The 18,264-nt window shown below is 44.9% G+C and overlaps 1 protein-coding gene across 1 annotated transcript in view; it reads left to right on the top strand.

Moving 5' to 3' along the window:
• LOC115077968 (ras-related protein Rab-11A-like) overlaps positions 1-18,264 on the top strand; it is a 42,778-nt gene that overhangs the window by 21,229 nt on the left and 3,285 nt on the right. The gene's annotated exons all lie outside the window — the stretch shown is intronic.

Genomic DNA, 18,264 nt, shown 5'->3' with positions numbered 1-18,264 from the left:
TTGGCCAGGGTGTCGCACAGTTTCAGAGAGGAGGTAATCTTCAAAAAAGGATTTTACAGGCTTAAAAGTGGGTCTTACCTGTGTAAATGCACTTCACCCATAGAAGTGGGCTTGTGAAAATAGCTGCAATATACGCTACTGAATTGTCCATATGTTTTAACCTGTGTTAAGTGCAGGTAAACGAGCTTTAGAAAATTGCTGCGATAGTATGTTACATTTACAGAACTCCTTTGAAAACTCCTAGGATGTGTCTGTTTTTTAAAGAGTTTTGGATGGCAGCAGGGATACAGAACCTGTCACTCCTGGGCCTGGAGAGTTAAGGGGAAAGGCAGAAGGATGAAGATCCGCCCCCATCAGCTCTAAGGCTGGAAGACGCAGGGGGTGGGCTCTGTCGTGCCCTTTCTCACCTGTCCCATCTCTCTGAGACCTTGCCCTCCCACCTTCCCCTTTTTCTCTTTCCTTCCTCCTGCATCTCTCAATCTCCCTCCCTCCTCTCCTCCCTGGCCTTCGTGCTGTCTTTGTCTGTGCAGGGATCATAATGTGGGGGTCGCTCGTGAATGCCAATACCAGGGCAGAGCAGCCAGGGCTCAGCTGCACTTGAGTCCTGCCATAACCTGGATTAAGCTATAGGAAGTATTTTATGTTAGGCCAATAATCTGGGAATCCCCTTCTAGAAAAAAATGCAATACAGTCACTTTCTATCCATCAGTGTGGAGCTCTCCCTCCCTCTCCCCCCTTTTTCCACAGCAGAAGAAAATAAAAAAAAAACTGTGGGCGAATAAAAGCTTTACAAGTGTTACTGCTAACAAAATAGAAAATATAGCCACTGCTTAATTCCTTGGGTACTAGGAAACCATTTATAGCTAATTGGTGCATATTAACCACAAAGTTTGCATAACCTTGGTGGGCATAATCTGAAGGAAGCAGAAGGGAAAATTGAAACTCCAGCTCCGTTAGCAGGCTCGTTACTTCATAATGCTCGTTTCCACATGGCAGAGTTAGCCCCTACAAAGCAGACTGAAACTTGCAGTGGTTCTAATGAAGTCAGAAATTTAAGGGGAAGTGTTTTTCCCTACTAATGTATGCGTGGAGGTCCATTTGAAGACCAAGGATATTTCTGATTGAGAACTGTGCAATGAGATTTACTCGCCACTGCTACTTCCACTTCCACGCCAGGAGATATGAAGCTCTCCGCATTTTGCAGGCGCTCTACTAACCCTGCACTCTGCTGGGGTCTCCTGTATCTCCAGCCCCTGTGGTCTGCTGGGGTCTCCCCTCCTGCCCCTGCATTTGACTGGGGGGGTCTCCTGTATCTCCAGACCCTGTGTTTTGCTTGGGTCTGCCACCTCTCCAAACCCTGAATTCTGCAGGGATCTCCCATACATCCAGAGCCTGCATTGTGATGGGGTCTCCCACCTCTTCAGACCCTGAATTCTGCAGGGATCTCCCATATAGCCAGAGCCTGTGTTCTGGTGGGGTCTCCCGCCTCTTCAGACCCTGCATGCTGCTGGGGTCTTCTGCATACCCAGACCTTGCATTCGGCCAGGATCTCCCATGTCTGCAGCCTCTGTATTTTGTATGTGGCTGAAGCCTGTGACCATCAATGATGCATGTCTGAATCTCTGTAAAAATCCAGCAGAATCTCAAGTCAAAGCGAGTGCTTCACCCACTTTAACCATCCTCGTCGCTGCTGAAGCTGAATCCGAGCCCTGTGGAGTATGGTTTTTGCCCACCTATAGCTGCATGGCCAAATGAGAACATCCCTCCGTACCCCACTACACCTCATCCTCCTCTGCAGTTTGAAAGTTGTTGTGGAAAGAAACTTGGATTGGTTTCTAGGCAGTTCCAGCATTTTTATAAAAAAAACCCAAAAAAAACAGAGTGCCAAGTTGCTGGATGTCCAGGAGGAACAAAACCTCACAAGCATCTATAGATTTTTAATCTCACAGGAAGGAGTCTTACTAAAGCTCAGCCATTAAACTAGCATGTTTGATTAGCCTTTAAAATGTGAGAGCGAACTTCTTTATCCCGAGATGTATAAACGTTTCTGGTGTGGAAATCAATCCCGAGATTGTATGGGGGGAATCCCCAGCTCTGCAGTTCTCTTACATTACCAGCAGGTGGCGCCAGCAGCACGGGTTTTCATCCAGGATTCTTTGTGTGGCTGTGATGCTTTGGACCAATCTGAGAATTATTCAAAGACAAAGCTGTGGGCGAGCTTTCCCAGTCACACAGGGTTCAGGTGGGAGGCCAATACAGACTGTGTAAAAACATAGCCTTCCTTGGGCCCCGGGTTGCACTCCCCTTCTGCTCTTAATAATCATTCCCGTTTTAGGAAAAAAAAGTCAATTGCGGATGAAGAGGAAGTCACCAGCTGCTTGCCGCTGTCCGTCGTAGGTCCCTGGAACCAGACATTCCTTTGGGTTGACCCAGTTTAACAATTCTTATGTTCTAAATGCTCCGATTTATTTATTTAAAATAGTCCTGTTTCTAGAAAGGGCTGCTAGTGGTGCAGCAGGAGCTGCAGGCCCGCATTTGTCACAGTGACCGGAGCTCAGGGGTGAGCAATAGCTCTGAATCCAGTAAATCTCCCCGGTGAGGCAGAGGAGATCGCATCACTGACTATATTTATAGGGTGATATCAGTCGGGCCCTCTGCGGGTTTGGAGCAATCCAGACTGTGAGACAGGAAGGCAGGCATGCAGCGGCCTCTCCAGGGCCCAGAGGCCTCCCGCTCTTGCATGACTGGGCCAGTCTCCTCTGCCAAACCCTGAGGGATCTACCCTTTCCTGCACCTCGGCAAGAACAGCTCCCTGGGTTTGTGCTCTGGGGCAGGCTGGGGCTTGTCCCAGCAGCAGAGACCCTGGGCTGGGAGGGGGGGGGGGGGGTGAGGTAGTGGCCCTCTGCAATTGTATTTTCTTTTCTTTTGTTCTCACTTTCCGCTGCTGCTTGTTCACACCGTCCTCACTTTTAATGCCTTGGGGAGATGGATCGCTCCCTGTTCTGCAGCCGGTCAGACTATATGCATGCAGAGAGATGTAGTTCCCTACTGCTAGGGAGATCAGAACCACAACCCCATGCCTGCAGCAGGGACAGGATGAGCCTGTTCAGACGCCATGGCAGCCTTAGGCCTAGTATGGATGGCAGGTAACGATACAGCTCCTATTCGTGTGCTTTCATTCCCACCCCAAAGAATTCTGGGATTCCTAGTCCTGCTTTTCTTAATAAGCCAATGGGGCCATAGGCTCTGCCCAGCACTTTCAGGGCTTGCTGAGATTAGAATGGCCATGTTGGTGCAGGGTGGGCAAATGCAGGCTGTGAGGGACATAAACCAGGCTGACTTGCTCTAAAAAAAAAAAGGTTCGTTTATGTAGCTGGGTTACCCTGTGAACCAGCCTGGCTTGTGGCCCTGGAATGAATGATTTGCTGACACTTTACATGCCTGGTGCAGCAGCACTGAGATGCAAATTGATGTAACATGGTTGGCTCAGGTCTTCCCCTCCCTAGGTCGGCCAGGGCCGGACATCCAGTGGAAGCAGCACTTATAAACCCTAAGGGGGAGGGAGGGCGTCATAGTCATGGCTCACTGGTGCCACCTAGTGGGTGGATTCATGGCTCGTGGTTGCAGGGCTCCAGAAGGAGCTCTGGGGCCATGGCGCCCGGCCAAGGACCATCCCTGCAGTGACTGGGGTAAAGAAAGTTGGGAGGGGCTGTAAAATAAGCAGAAAAATGCCTGGATAGTTACAAAGGCTCATGGGACCGGATCCCAGCCCTGGTTCTGACTGAAGGGAATGCCCACAGGAGCAGGAGGAAGCTCTGCCTGGTATATTAAACAAAGGAAAAAAAAAAATCACATTTGGATAATGGCCAAGACTCCTCTTTAATAAAACTATTTTAGCATAGTTGTATAGTAGATGTCAAAAGATAAAGACCATTTTGGCCCACCTGGGGGCCCCTGGTTATGTTGCTTCAGCTAAGAATATCTCCCAGCCGTCAACAGTACATGCTTGAGCACCTGCAGCATCGTTGTTCTTCTCCCCGGCTGAGGAGTGCAGCTAAGTCAGCCTGCAATTCATGCCGAGAAACAAGCCGCCCCCCCCTGATTACATCAAAGAACATGTAAGAAAGTGGCTGCATTTTTATGTCAGCTGAGCTCACCCCCTCCTCGGGAGCTTGACGCCACTCTGCCCCCATTCTGTGCATACTGGCTTTGTCTTCTCCCCTTTGGTCCTCTAATGTTCCACAGGATCGAGCACGAAGGTTTCCAGAACTAGCCTGACATACAGCCTCCTCCCTTTCTCTTTTACCTGCTGCTCTCCTACTTGCCCTTGCCTTCTGTATCTGTCCCAAGCGCGCTTACATTCTGTCACCGTAATCGTTTCTCCCCACTTCTGCTGGTGGCACTTGTCTACTTCTAATAAACCAGCTCGGCTGTCTCTTTAATTATGCTCCCTGATCACCCTTAAACTCACAGACACCCTCCCCCAGCTCCTGATGAAATGGCATCAGCACCCGCGAGGCCCATCGGCGACCGACTCCCGATCCAGACAACCTTCAGAGGCCGAGAGGTCATCTCCTGGCCAGCGAATAATGGAGTCACCTTCTGCATGACGTCATTCCCAGTGCAGCACAGAGCTTTTCCGTGGCCATCTGCTAGGCACCCCCAGCAAGCTCCGTGGCATGGGAGGCAGACTGAGCCCAGTCTAGTTTTACCCTCATTTCTCTTGGGAAGGTAGGAACTCCATTTCCCTGCATGAAATGAGGTAAAACTAGGCCCCCGACTGAGACTGGTCTCCAACAACCTGGCTACCCACTCCCATGGTCCCACCAACAGACAATGCAAGACAGAAGTCAGACATCTTACGTAATAATACTTTAATAAAATTAAGTTCTGAATGTAATTTAGCACATTTAATACATTAATCCTTTCCCTTTTTTTTTTGTTTCCAATTCCTACAAGGTTTGTGCAACTTCATAATGCTTTTTTTTTTTTTTTGTAACTAGATGCTTCAAAACTTAAGCCAACAAGCCTAGTCTACTTCCTGCATACAGTTATCTCTCTCCGGATCCCAGAGAGATTAAAATACCTGGTGGGATTCTATCAGATGAAAAATGACAGCATCCTCACTACAGGTTTTGTTTTTGCCTTTGAATCACCAGAGGCCTCCATGGTAAGAAAAAAAAAATGGAGGCCAGCCTTAAGGAGTTTACATGGATGGCTGATGGGTTTGTCCAGACTGGCTAGTAACAGAGCACTCGCAGAAAGAAACAAAAGCTGTCTCTCTTTTTTTTTTTTTTTGTTTTTTTGCTATAGTCATGGACTCGGAGAACAGAGAAGAGTCCATTTTGCTTTGGAACTGCAGGAAGCACTCTTGATGCTCTGAGTGACAGTCCACATAGCAAAAAACCCAGGAATATATATACTTATATATATTTATGTCTATGCATGTGTGTGTATGTATGTATATATATATATATACACACACTCACACGTAGATAAATAGATTTTTTTTTTAATCAGTGCTTAATTGATCCTGTGCTTGGTAAAGCAGCAGTGCTAGCTAAATTTTTCTTAAATCCTGACTCTTTTGGTCCCAATTCTTACCTATCTAGCCTTTTTTTTATTTTTAAATAAAATGTGTGAACCTTTCACCCTATCGCACTGCTTAAAGAAACAAACAAACATAAAACGCCTTCCTCCAGTCCATTCTTCGGCCATCTGTGCTGTATTCCCACTGTAAGGGCATCAGTGCGATGCCTATGAGAGCGGGCAGGGTTCTCCTGGACCTACCCTTCCCCCCCCCCCCCCCCCGCTCCTTGCACGGCGGTGACGTGGGAGGTGCGGCAGATTCTCGGGACCTAACTGTTCCTCCCGCCCGCTCTTTGGGCCTGATTTTGAAAAGCGTTTGCAGGCTTTGAAAATTGGGCTTTACACTCGTTAAATGCGCTTCACCTGTGGGCGTGGGCTTCTGACTGATTGCCACGATATCTGCCATCGAATTCCCCGTAGGACCGTTCGCGTGCGAGCGCGTGTTTTCCCGCACGTAAACGGCCTTTTAGCATTGCGAGGATGGAATGTTCCGTTTGCACGTGCAAACTCCTTGGGAACATGACCCCCTTTTCGATTCTGGCACGGAATCGGGCTCATCGGTTTCGCGGGAACCGCGCTGAATTATCTGGGGGACAGGGGCCTGGGAGACCCTGATAAAAAGTCAAAGAGTTTCACGTTCTGTTCGGCCAACTGAAAATATAGATTTTTCAGGGTTTGTTTGGGTTTTTTTTTTTTAACCACCCTCTTCCGTTCATTCTCCCTCGGGTAACTTCGTTACTCCGACATTCTACGTTTGATATTTAATCGCTTCCGCCTACCGCTCCCATCCGCCCCCCCCCCCCCCCCCCCCCAAACACAGGGCCTGTGTAATAAAAGATTCTCTCCATTTTTTTTTTTTTGTCCATAGGGAAGAAAGCTTGGTCCATAGGACACTGCATGGCCCTTTCCCAGCCCTTTCCTCAGCAATCCTTATTCTCCCTCTTTTCATATCACCAAGACATCCTCCCCCCCCCCCCCCCCCCCCCCCACAAATAATCCATTTACTATTTAATTAGTGCAATTAGTGTACACAGCGCTATATGAGACAGTCACAGGACTCTGACTTACAAGCAGCCAGGCCCAACATTTCGACCACAGAGAGAGGTTTAAGTGACTTGCTCAAGGTTAAACAGTAAAAAGTGAGGCGGGCGAAGGGACTGAGATACGGGTTAGGAAATATTCATCCTCCTCCTGCCACCTTCAAAGGAAAGAGGCCAGGGAGCGAGGAGCAGAAGCCCCCTAAATCCATCCACGATGCCCCCTTCCTAGGCCATATGGGAGGAAAGCGGACTGGGGGGGGGGGGGAAGAGAGGATAAAAATGGTGAAACAGTCCATACCTGAAGCAAGGCCAGGACCTAAAGAGGGGCGTTCCTAGCACCTTTTAGACATGATCCTATAAGGCACTGAAGACGCAAAAGGATCCAGGATCGGGTTCTACGCACGCATGCACAGACCTATGGCCAGAGAGATTCTCTGCTGCCGCTCAAACTCTTTAAAAAGCAAAAATGTCGACGGCAGAAGATCCCAGAAATTCTGACTTGACTTTCCAATCTCTACGAACACTGGAAAATAAAAACACATTTGAAGAATTGCTCAGTCAAGGAAACAAGGTCAAGACAATCTCCAGAATTCTCCCTCTTGCTCCTCTCCAGCCCTAGCAGAGTCTTTGAAAAGTTTCCCTTCTTGAATCTTCAGATAAAGTGCATCTAAAAAGGGTTTGCTTGTTTGTTTTTCTATTACGTTTTATTTTCTCCCAGTCTGCGCATCGCTAGAACTCTCAAGCACTTAGTATTTGTTCAGGTTGAAAACAGAAGCTAAAAAAAATAAAACAAAACACAATACAATAAAATAAAATAATAAACAAAAATAAAAAAAATGCTTTGCTCACCGCTTTCAGGTACTGGTAGGAACCCCAGGGGGTAAAAGCTCACTAAAGTTTTAGAAACCGTGATATATATATAGAGATTTTTTTAAATAATCAATTGTTTATAAGACTATTAAAGGCTCTTCTTAAAATATTTTTTTTTCATTATAATATTTTTTGGAAATAAATTGGATGCTCTCGTACAATACAGAAATACAATATCTGTGTCTATGTTTCTAGACATTATCCTTTAAGTTAAACCTTCTGTAGAATTTTAACACTAAATTTTTATCAAATTTTGCCTTTCTTGATCAACTTTGGAAGAGTTTAGGGAGGACCTTCCAAAAACCAGTCTTAGCGATCCCCCAAACCAATTGGGTTTTCAGGATACCCACCGTGAAGATGCTGGGGATAGATTTGCGTATAGTGGTGACACAATATATGCAAAGCTATCACCGGCATCTTCATGACGGGTATTTTGAAAATCAGACTGTTTTGTGGGGTCAATAGGGCAGGTCTGGGAATCCCTAATCTATGGATTTCTGATTTTCTTAGGGAAATTGCAATTACAAATCTATAGATGCAATCAGGGTAAAAGCGGGACCGGCCCAGCTTGACCCTGATGACCTGGAGCTAGTTAGCACTCATTTTGAGTAGGGTGGAATCTGCATACATGAGACCCAACTCATATCCAAAGAAAGAAAATTCAGCATGGCTTCCATTTTAGTACAATATAAGGGTAAAGGTTATATTTACAGATATTTCAGCTGCTTTGGATTAATAAATGCAAATAATTCAATACAGTTGCCCATTTCAATGGCTGGCACTTAAGACTTCCTGTCTGCATGAGGAAGTGGGCAGATAATTCAGCAAGGTGGGTGGGCCTGCTGCAATGACTGACAGCAGTCTAGGCCTCTTGGCAATTCTCAAGCCTGCATGGAACAATTTCTTGGGGTTTTTTTTTTGTTTTGTTTTTTCATTTACCAGCTGAACCATCTTTAAATGTTCTCAAACCTGTCCTGGAAGACCCCCCCAGCCAGTCAGGTTCTCAGGATATCCACAATGAATATGCATGAGATAGAATTTGCATGCTGTGGAGGCAGTGCATGCAAATTCTATCTCATGCATATTCATTGTGGATATCCTGAAAACCTGACTGGCAGGGGGTCCTCCAGGACAGGTTTGGGAACCACTGCCCTAGGTGCTACAAATTAAAGAACGCCCCTTTTTTTTGGCTCTTTATATACGGTACCTGAATGTAATCTGCTTAGCAGGGTTTGAAAGGTGGAACATAAATACATTGGATTGGATTTACTTGTGGTATGCCAATTGAGTTTAGGATACTTTTTTTTATGAACAGGTATCCCATGCTTTATAAATTACACTTATCCCATTTATACTAGGCCAAAATCAAACAACCATTTTACCATCCTTAGTACAAGGATTCCACCAAATATTTTTCAAACAGACTGGGTTTTTCTGCTTGGTGATAGATGGGTACGAATCTTGGTTTGTACCTCTGCTGCTGACTGGGAACCAGTGCCTTGCAAACTAAGATCTGGACCAGAGCCCGGACGTCAGAGCAAGCAAAATCTACCTCTCGGCCTGGCCCCCTATACCAAATATTTCTCATGAGCATTCATTGCAGGCCATCCCGAAAAACCAGATTGGACTGAGGGTCTCCAGGAACAGGTTTGGGATCCATAGGGTCAAAGAAGGCAAAATGACGAGCTCCATTGCCTCATCCGCATACAGAAGTGCCCAGCATGCGGAGCAGCCCATGCCTGCCTGGGGCCTGGGCAGGAGCCACACTTCTGAGATGAAATCTCTAATTTTCCCCCCTCCCTTAAATAACATTTTTGTGTGGACTCCCATCATTATATCAACTCTCTCAGTAGGACCCCCCTGGGGCACTGTAAGCCCTCTGCCTATGCAATTATATTCACCATCAAAAGAATTATGGGACATTTTTAATACCCAATGGCAAATTCAAAGTGAGGCCTATCCCAAAATCTATTCCTACCACCTCCAAGTTATCTGTGGACTCAAGGGTGACCAAAATAAAAATATTTTTAAAAAATTTTCAGCTGGGTGGGGACGACAAAGCGACTTTTTCTGCCACTAAATTCTTCCACGTTCATGAGAACGAGGCAAGGTACACAAGCCCTAACCCTAAAAGAAAGAAATCCAACCCGCCACAGCCTTCCCTAGGCACAGAAGAAGCACCAAATGGCTGTGGGGGGTGCACGCTTCACAGTCATAACTACAACCAGCTATTAAATAGTACTTTCACTGTTTTAAAAGGCTCTTTTCTATCTTTCTTGCTTTATACCTATTTAGGGATATATTTAAAGCGACACGACCTTTAAAATTGATCAACGAGCAACATTAAAATGACATTATTCCTGTTTTCAGTGCATTACTTTTAAATTCCTTAAATATTTTTAAGCTAGAGCTGCCAGAACTATGAGGCTGGTACAGTTCTCACAATTTTTTAAATTCCAGTTACCGTATTTTTCTCTCAACATTTAAAAACCTCCCATGTTAATCAGCTTCCCCTCCCCACCTCCCAAAGCCACACAACCCCCTCCCTCCTTTGGTGACCTGGGTGTGACTCCCTCGTTACCCTGTGCCCCAATGCATCCATAGAATGACCTCTCCCCGGCCTCTGACCCCTAGGGTTCGTTAGGATAAGGCCCGGCCTGGGGGCCTCCTCCTTTCCTATCCTCTTTTGTTGAAGAAATTTCAGAAGCTAAAGGTGAAAAACCTTCCTGGTGCTCACTGGAAGGAGCCCATTTTATCTCGATGTTGTGCTTTCCTCAGATACACTGCAGACGATGCAAAGGGAAGCCCTCTGACTCAATGGCATGAACATTCAAAAAATGCAACGCATCAAAACAAAAAAAAAAGCCTGGTCTGGGCCTTAGTTTCAAATAAATATTGTGCTCCACTCCCTCCCTCCCCCCACAAAAAAAAAAAATACCAGGATGCAAGCGTCTAAGAGAAAACAAGGCCCATCTGAAGGTTGCAGAGGTACATTCAAAACTGACCATGAATTGTATGGACTGGAACAAACGCTATGGGAAACAGAACAAGATGTGGCGATATGAGATCTAGGACCCTCCCCTAGCATCCCGACCAACTCCTTCTTCCCTCCACCAGCTTCAAGTCCTCATTGAAAATATTCAGCAAGTCAGGTTTTCTAATAAAAGACAACCCTTGTGCAAATTTGGCTGTAAAGATGAGACCAGGTGCCCAGTTACAAGTATACATTTTGCGAGTCAAAAAAAACAAAAGTCTGTGTGTATCCAAGTTTGGAAGTATTCTTGTGTTCTTATGAATCAAAATAATAAGACCCCCACATCTTAAAGTTGTTTTGGGGGGAAGTAAAATAGTCCCAAATGAGGTTAGAGCAAACGTGACCACATCTGGATCTCCAAGTCTAGAATGAGTCCCACTGAGTACTGATTGACCTGACTTCTCCTTTGTCAAGCCCAGGAGACTCAAATTCAGAAACATAGCTAAAAAATAAAAAACATTTCAGCGCTCCAGTGTTGGGATTTCATCTTAAATCAAACTCTGTACTGGAATTCGTAGAATTTTGTTCAGGCCAACTGCATTAGAAAAACAACCCAACATTGGTCCCCTCCAAAGAGCCTGGAGCGACAAAGACTAGTTACAAGGATCACTGGCTGATTCAACTGGAAACACTCAAATAGCAATGTCCTCAGTACTCAATAGTGAAATCTGTGCCTAAGACCACTTGTCAACTTGGAAAGCAACCAGCTGAGAACAGTGGAGAGAATAATTACAAAGTTAAGAATGTACACGTACTCCATGGGGTTAAGTTTCCATGCTTGTCACAGATTAAAGCAAGGAGAGCAAAGAAACCAGATGGCTTTGGATCATCAGGGACAGGATGAGTTGGTCCTGATTCTGGCCTCCCTCTTGCATCTCTGGACCTGTAGCTCCATTTTCTCGTCAGAAAAGCAGGAACTGTAAGCAGATGTGCCGCGAGAAATATTATCTCATCCATACCCATTGTGGATATCCTGAGAAGCCGACTTGGTTGCCACTCTCCAAAAACTTAAAAGCCAACCGGTAAAGCATGTTGAAAGCTACCTCATATGGCAAGTTATTAAATCGGATATTACAGAACATCAAGATATTGTGAATATTCCAAACCACACCGCTAAACAATCAGATACGAAGACTGGGGCGAGCAAACATTTCCAGCTGCTTCAAAAAAATTGCCTGGAAGTGGGATCGACCATAGCAAGTGTATTTCCAAGAGCACAGATGAGTTCTGGTCCTAGTAAACCACTTCGTCCCCACCCCAAGGCGGTCTTACAACAGACAAGTTTCACTCTGCATAATATTAGTGCTATGTAGCACGTTGTTGACACCTCCTAAAGGGGTCAAGAGGTATAAGACGGGATACAATATGCAACAGGGTCTTTCTACCATCAGACCAGCCTGCAGGCCATTACTAGACCGAAGGAACCCTAAGGGAAGACCTTCATCTTTGGTTACCCACTTTACTCCATGTCCTTCCTTCCGGCGCCCAGCTATTTGCTCTATTCGTAGGGCAGCCGTCCTTCCTGCCTTCTGCCTGTGGGAAGATTTTACAATCGTGCATTCAAGCCCTTTGGAAGATAACCATTCATTCCAATTATGGTCTACTTGAGCTCCAGGCCAGGGGACTTAGATTATCTCCGTTTCTCACCTTGCCCCTTGGAAGTTTTCTACAGTTTCTGGGTCTCCAACCCTTGGCCGTGGAGATCAAAGGTCATGTGGAGGGCTAGGAGTTTGACTTCTAAATGTATCTGTGGATGATCCCAATTCTACATCCCCCTCTCAAAAACAGTTACTCACTTTTTTTCTCTTCTCGAAATCAAGTGTGTCTGATCAATAGAGGTGTCCAGCTCTTGGGCGAGTGCATTTGCCCGCGATTCTGTTTCACTTATGTTAAAGCAGCAACACAAGAGACCTTAGTTTTTAAAAAGTAATATAATTCGTTATACACTTAAAGCAAGCTTCAACCGCAAAGCTACCCGGTGATGAAAGCAGAAGCTGTGAAGCCTGCAGGGCCAGCTGCAATCCCACTTCTTAACGCCAACTCATCCTATAATTTGCTGATCCTTTCTTTCGGGACAGGGGACAGACCCGTGACTAGGACATAATAAAGGTGGCCTGCTTGAAACTAACTTTTTTGTTTTTTGAGGGGGGAGCGCAAAGGAGATTTAAAATATTTCTTTACTAAGGGCTTTTCGATGCTGGCCAGGAATGCTTGGAACCTGCCTGAGGAAAAGACTTCGTAACTTATTGGGGTGGCTTTCTCAGTGAAATTCAGAGGCGTGCATAACAATTATGTGCAGGAGAATAACGTCTGCAAGGCAGATCAGCATGAGGAGAAAAATGCAACAGGGCCCGAGTATTTCCAGATACTTGGTCATTTATGCAGCTCTGGAAATTTGGCATAGTGGAGGCCCAGCTGATTTATTAATGTACAGTGCAATGCCCACGGAGGGCAATAGCCCTTCCCCCACAGCGACAATTCTGCAAAATTCCCAAGCCTCACAGCTGGTTTAACATCTGGTGCTGCTGTATTGTTTCTTATCGGACAGCTACACAGGCTTCAGCCTAAGGGACTCGGGGGGGGGGGAAGGAAAGACCAGAACTACAAATCCGTAGATACAATGCAAGTAAAATCAGGACTGGCTCACCTTCTCCCTTATGACATGGAGCTTGTTGGCAGGATGGGGACTGAGGTACAACTGGAGTTTATTTAAGGCCCCAAAATAGTGACTAATTAAGGATTCCCTAGAGCCCATGCCCAAACTAACACCCCAGGACTCAAAGAAGGAAGCTGATTTCAGGTAATTAGCATTGCTGGCTTAAGCAAAACATTATATATATATTCTAGTCTGGCTGGGATCAGCTGTTTTAAATACTTACTATTTAAACTACATTTTTCTTTTAAAGATTATATGAAATAAACTTTTAGCTTTTCCTATGCCTTTTGTATACTTTTTTTTTTTTTTAGTTTTTCTTGAAACAAAAAAAAATTTTTTTTCTCTTCATGCATTCTGTGAGGAGAAGGGTCCCGAATCATTTCCCAGGATCATTGCTAGTGCGGAACCGAAAAGGGGGTAAGCCTTGTTTTCTAAGGAAGCACCAAGAAGATTTTCGGGAAGCTGCAGGAGGGGAAAAAGAAAGATGGGCTAAAATGCTGCAGGTCAAATGAACGTGACTGTGATACTGAAAAGGGAGCTGGTACCACGGAAGCCTGTGGATGTGGGCAGAGGGGCTTCCAGGTTAAAAGTTTGGGTGGAGATGGTTGTCCCTGGAGATGACGGGGGGGGCAGAAATACAGATTCAACTCAGTCTGCAGTGCCCCGATTGGCTGCTGTTGCTGCTCACTCAGGGGCCCCTTTCCAACTGCTAAGGGACGCAGAAGCAGCTACCCGCCAGGTGAGGGAGCTCTTCCTTCCAGCTGACTGCCGGCTGCCCAGCGAGAAGCCACTGACCCTCTTATCGGGTCTCAGCCATCTTGATGAATTTATCTCGCGTTAAGGTCGCAAGAGAGGGGGGGGGGCACTTTAAGCTTGGAGAGCGCAGGAGCCTTGCACATCATGTCAAAAGAGAAAAGACATTTTGTAAAAAAAAATAAATCACAAATTCCATTCGGATCTGCCAGAAAAGGCTTGAAGGCAGTCAGGGAAACGCCCATCTGGCACCCATCTTGTGCACAACCCAAGTCAAACCCTGCTGCCCAACCACCGCGCTTAAGGACTTCACACACACACCCCTCATTTGGGTTAGGGTCGCACAGCCAGTTCAGATCCGAAGGGCACGGCCAGAGGCACCACTGTAAACGGTTTAAAAATATGTACATTCTCAGCTCCTCCTCGTCCCGCCCAATGGCACGCCCACCAGTGTGGGCACAAACCTCTCTTCTCAAAATAAGAGGGTCTTAGGGTGGGAGAGAGCCGAGGCCGACACCCTCCATGACCTACACTACGAAAACATGGATAAAAACCATCCAGCAACGTGAAAATGGCTGGATTCAAAAGGACAAGGAGGAAAAAAACCACAAAAAGGCAGAAGGCTACAATCTATTTGGTATTTTTTTTTCACTCCCTTACGCACGTATACATCGTTTAGGGATGTATAATAAAACTTTTTTTTTCCTATAAAAGGGTGTTTAGATTTCTGCCTGAGGCACAGAGCGGACAGAAAACGCCTCGCCAAACAAGGCTTACACGTTACCCTTTAAACGTTGGCGCAGAAAGACAGAATTAAAGTCGTGAACAAGAACAAAATATCCCTTTAGAAATAAGCAGGTGGTGGGGCTTAAACTCTGCTTCTTTTCGAGATACAATGACTGTACATCTACCCCACCACTGAAATCTCTCAGGTAGAATTCACCAGAGAGGGCAGTCTATGGAAGCAATTCACAATGACCCTTTCAGCTTCTAAACAAAGAAATATATATACATATATATTAACATACTTTGTTCATTATTTTTTTTCTGGTAACAAACATGGTGGCTCTGTTTCCCACCCTCAAACCCCCCCACCTCCCCCAACCCACCCTAGCCATATACTCTAAAATTCCCTAAAGCTTAAGGATCACTTTATTATAAAATAAAATATCCTTTCTTTTAATAAATTACCTAATAAAAAGTATTTCAGCTGCCCCAGCTTGATGCTACATTTCCAGGTAATAAATGCATTTATTAAAATAGAATATTAACTTATAAAGAAATGATTTTTTTTCTTTTTAACCATCTTTATCTAACCTTTTGTTCTCTATTTTAAAATTTGTAAACATATGGAAAAAAACACAAGACGATTTTTTTTATTTGCTACCTATCTTTGTCTTTACAGAAATATTTAATGAATATTACATTTAAAAAAATGCAAACCCCTTTTGCAGCCTTAAAAATACACTATTCTTGTTTTTTTATGTATTGGGAGAAAGGAAGTCTTGATATAGTGTTTTATTAAATATAAATTAAATTTGGTTTTAACGCCTTATAGTACACTATTATTTATATAATTTTAAAGATGATGAAATCACAGTAATTTAATTTTTTTCCCCCATTATATCTGACTTGTTCTGTGATAATGTTTTCCCTTCTTATTAGTCTCCCACACCATCCCCTGAGCTTGTCTTTTGTATTCCCCCTCTAAAATGGCTTAAAAAACATACCACTTTTTTGGAAGAAAAAAGCAAGTTGTCCCTTCCTTTTATGATAGTACTTTAAGCTGATAATGTGAAATCCATCAGGGCCAGGAGCCTTCCCATTGCTGCCACAAAACAGATCATTAATGATTGCAGGCATGAGACCCTACTAGTTAGGGTCTTTAGATTTATCCACTGGTCTGCTTCTTGGCTTGCTGGCTTCCTCTTTTGTTCTTATTCCGAGATCTCCTTTATCTTTGATTCTAATGAATTTCTGGTTTTTTGCATATAGGGTCATTTTCAAAGGAAAATATAAATGTAACATACCATTGCAGCACTTTTCAAAAGCCCTTTTACCCATATTAAGTACACTTGACACAAGTAACTCCTATTGACAATTCAGTAGGACATATTGTAACAATGTTCAAAGTCTTTGAAAATTGCTACAATATATGCTACTGAATTAATGTTTTACCCACATTAAGTGCACTTAAAAGGTGATATTTGCAAATTAGTGCATATAAAAAATCAGCACGTATGCATGTAAGATGGCATATATGCGAGTATATGCTATTTTAGAACTCTCACCATACACGTGTTAATCAGGGTCCGTGTAAAAAAGGGGCAGGCTGGGGCATTCTGGGGAGGGGGCCAACATTTACATAAGTACGTTGCTATTTTCTAAGCAATTTACGCATCAAAATTTGGCAGCTTATTCACGTATATTTACTCCTGCTCAATATCTGGGGTAGATGATCATAAACATCTTAAAAGTGAAAAAAAAAATGACTGGGTGGTGAATCTGAGGGAAACTTCAGGCCGGAGAGCCAAGAGGGTCTCGATGGCCTGCAGATGAACTGGGTAAACTAACTGATAAAGCCGGTCGTTTGATTGCTGGGTACACGTTAAGAAAATCTTCTGACTTAAGTGTGTAATAGCCAACTTACAGGGGGGTAAATGCGGCTAAGTTATGTGCATAAAATGTATTCACCCATCAAATGCACTGGTGCATCATTTGTGCACACTTCTCCAGTTAAAATCTGATTTATCCAGCTAAGTAGCACCTTGGTGCCATTTACCCAGACAAATTTGGAGTTAGCTAGATAAGTAGCAGCATTTATCTGTGTGCATTCTGGCTAAGAAGTGGCAAAGGCACTACTTATCTGTCTAAATCAGAAAAGCACTGCTTGTCTATCCGATTAGCGCATTTTATAATTATCCAGTCAAGTACGATAGCCAGATAAGTCTGAAAAAGTGCTAAGTAAATGCATAAGCCTTAAAACGCTACTTATCTGGCTATCTGACTTAGGGCTGGATTTTCTAATGCCGCAAGGCATAGCGAATTCGGCGGTAACGGGGGGCGGGGCGGACCTGTGATAGCCGGCAGCGATCGCACCTCCGTGGGGGTGCAATCGCTGCTGGCGTCGCGCCAAATAACTACACCATAAAAAGGTGTAGTTATTCGTCGTGAAACTGGCAGCGAAAAAGAAGCGTACCTTTCGCTGTCGGCGAAGTCTTCGCGGCGTCAGCCCCCGGTGCCGCCCCGACTCCTCCTCTTCCGGGGCTGACTCCGCCCCTGATCTTGGGATCGCACGCGATAAGGGACTTTTCGCGTGCAAAACGTCCCTTATAGCGCGCGATCCGCATAGAAAATGACCCCCTTAGCCAGATAAAGTTGCATTTTAAGACTTGTCCAGCTTAAGTGTCACATTTCAGACTCATCTGGCTATCTTACCAGGTAAGTCTGAAATGCAGTAAATAGCTGGACAAGTGGCACTTTTCTGACTTATCTGGATATGAAGCAACTTTTCCACTACTTATCCAGATAACCCTGAACTTATGCGGCACAGATGTTTTGAGCGCCTATTTTCGTGTGTATCTTACAACCCGTGCAGATCATATTCGTGCAGGTTACAGAACACAGGAGTAAATTTGCTGCGTCCCTATTCGGGCGTATAGGAGCGCGCGCAGCTTTTAAAGCTATCCTCCCTACGCAGGTATATACGGGCTTTTGAAAAATATACAATAGTATGTTACGGTTACTTTTTTCTGTACCCTGTAAGCTTTTAATTTGGAAATTTAAGATGGGCATTTTTTTTTTTTTGATGGCCGCATTCACTGATTTAAAAAAAAAAAAAAATCTCCTTTCCCACCCTCCTCGGGGGTGGAGGGAGGGCTCCGATAATGAACAACAGAGCAGCAACCCCAATGGAAGAACACTGAGCATGTCAAACGGTAATGTCCCCTCCATAATTAAATACAGGTTAGGGCAAGAAAGGGGGCTTGACCGATCTCAGCTCCTTTAGACTTGGGGCAGTTTTATTTTTACGCCTTCCAGTCACCGGACTGGTCTCCTTTAAGCCATTTGAAAAGGGAAACCAAAACACAGAAACCTTTATTTCACATTTTATGTGCTAGGCCTCGCTGAACTACAGTGCAACCTCTGTATACAGCTGTTCTGCGGGGTTACTCCCAGAATCGCACTCATTACCACTGGAAAAGCAACAGGGCCCGGGGGGGGGGGGGGGGGGGGGAACAGCAAACGTATGCCAGTCCCAGGGTGAAACCCCCCCCCCCAATATTTCATGCCACTAGAAGCCCGGCATGAAGCTCTTCAGC

This window comes from Rhinatrema bivittatum, chromosome 16 (assembly GCF_901001135.1).
Source record: "Rhinatrema bivittatum chromosome 16, aRhiBiv1.1, whole genome shotgun sequence".
NCBI classification, from domain to species: Eukaryota; Metazoa; Chordata; class Amphibia; order Gymnophiona; family Rhinatrematidae; genus Rhinatrema; species Rhinatrema bivittatum.
The sequence above is the reverse complement of the archived record's forward strand: the minus strand, read 5'-3'. Positions and strand labels throughout refer to the sequence as shown.